The sequence below is a fragment of the Cebus imitator genome, unplaced genomic scaffold (assembly GCF_001604975.1).
Source record: "Cebus imitator isolate Cc_AM_T3 unplaced genomic scaffold, Cebus_imitator-1.0 Scaffold568, whole genome shotgun sequence".
In the NCBI taxonomy this organism is placed as follows: Eukaryota; Metazoa; Chordata; class Mammalia; order Primates; family Cebidae; genus Cebus; species Cebus imitator.
Genome location: NW_016107883.1, coordinates 1 through 2,198, shown reverse-complemented (window position 1 = coordinate 2,198; position 2,198 = coordinate 1).

Sequence of the window (2,198 nt, the reverse complement as noted above, 5' to 3'; positions counted from 1 at the left end):
CTCCCACTGGGTGAGTTTTCTCTTCATCTTTTTTTGAATTGCATTTTAGGTTTTGGGGTACATGTGAAGAACATGCAAGATTGTTGCATAGGTACACACATGGCAGTATGATTTGCTGCCTTCCTGCCCATCACCTATATCTGTCATTTCTCCCTATGCTGTCTCTCCCCAAATCCCCAACCCCTGCTGTCCCTCCCCTATTTCCCCCTGACAGACCCCAGTGTGTGATGCTCCCCTCCCTGTGTCCATGTGTTCTCATTGTTCATCACCCACTTATGAGTGAGAACATCTGGTGTTTGATTTTCTGTTCTTGTGTCAGTTTGCTGAGAATGATGGTTTCCAGGTTCATCCATGTCCCTGCAAAGGACACGAACTCATCGTTTTTGATGGCTGCATAGTATTCCATGGTGTATATGTGCCACATTTGGGTTGGTTCCAGGTCTTTGCTATTGTAAACTGTGCTGCAATGAACATTTGTGTACATGTGTCCTTATAGTAGAATGATTTATAATCCTTTGGATATATACCCAGTAATGGGATTGCTGGGTCAAATGGAATTTCTATTTTTAGGTCCTTGAGGAATCGCCACACTGTCTTCTACAATGGTAGAACTAATTTACACTCCCACCAACAGTGTAAAAGTGTTCCTATTTCTCCACATCCTCTCCAGCATCTGTTGTCTCCAGATTTTTTAGTGATCGCCATTCTAACTGACGTGAGATGGTATCTCAATGTGGTTTTGATTTGCATTTCTCTAATTACCAGTGATGTTGAGCATTTTTTCATATGTTTGTTGGCCTCATGGATGTCTTCTTTTGTACAGTGTCTGTTCATATCCTTCACCCACTTTTGAATGGGTTTGTTTGTTTTTTTCTTGTAAACCTGTTTTAGTTCTTTGTAAATTCTGGATATCAGCTTTTTGTCAGATGGGTAGACTGCAAAAATTTTTTCCCATTCTCTTGGTTGCCGATTAATGACTGTTTCTTTTGCTATGCAGAAGCTGTGGAGTTTGATTAGGTCCCATTTGTCTATTTTGGCTTTTGTTGCCAATGCTTTTGGTGTTTTTGTCATGAAGTCCTTGCTTATGCCTATGCCTATGTCCTGAATGGTTTTGCCTAGATTTTCTTCTAGGGTTTTTATGGTGTTAGGTCTTATGTTTAGATCTTTAATCCGTCTGGAGTTAATTTTAGTGTAAGTTGTCAGGAAGGGGTCCAGTTTCTGCCTTCTGCACATGGCTAGCCAGTTTTCGCAATACCATTTATTAAACAGGGAATCCTTTCCCCATTGCTGGCTTTTGTCAGGTTTGTCAAAGATTGGATGGTTGTAGATGTGTGGCATTGCCTCTGAGGCCTCTGTTCTGTTCTATTGGTCTATATCTCTGTTTTGGTACCAGTACCATGCTGTTTTGATTACGGTAGCCTTGTAGTATAGTTTGAAGTTCGGTAGTGTGATGCCTCCTGCTTTGTTCTTTTTGCTTAGAATTGACTTGGCTATGCGGGCTCTCTTTTGGCTCCATATGAAGTTTAAGGTGGTTTTCTCCAGTTCTGTGAAGAAGGTCCTTGGTACCCTGATGGGGATAGTGTTGAATCTGTAAATTACTTTGGGAAGTTTGGTTATTGTCACGATAACTGATTCTTCCTAACCACGAACGTGGAATGTTTCTCCATCTGGTTGTGTCCTCTCTTATTTCGGTGAGCAGTGGTTTATAGTTCTCCTTGAAGAGGTCCTTTACGTTCCTTGTTAGTTATATTCCTAGATATTTTATTCTCTTTGTGGCAGTTGTGAATGGCAGTTCGTTCTTGATTTGGCTCTCTTTAAGTCTGTGTTTGGTGTATAGGAATGCATGTGATTTTTGCACATTGATTTTGTATCCTGAGACTTTGGTGAAGTTGCTAATCAGTTGCAGGAGATTTTGGGCCGAGACAATGGGGTCTTATAGACATACAATCATGTCGTCTGCAAATAGAGACAATTAGACTTCCTCCTTTCCTGTTTGAATACCCTTTCTTTCTTTTTCTTGCCTGATTGCTCTGGCTAGAACCTCCAGTACTATATTGAATAGGAGTGGTGAGAGAGGGCATCCTTGTCTAGTGCCACATTTCAAGGGGAATGCTTCCAGTTTTTGCCCATTCAGTATGATATTGGCTGTTGGTTTGTCGTAAATAGCTTTTATTATTTTGAGATACGTTCCGTCAATA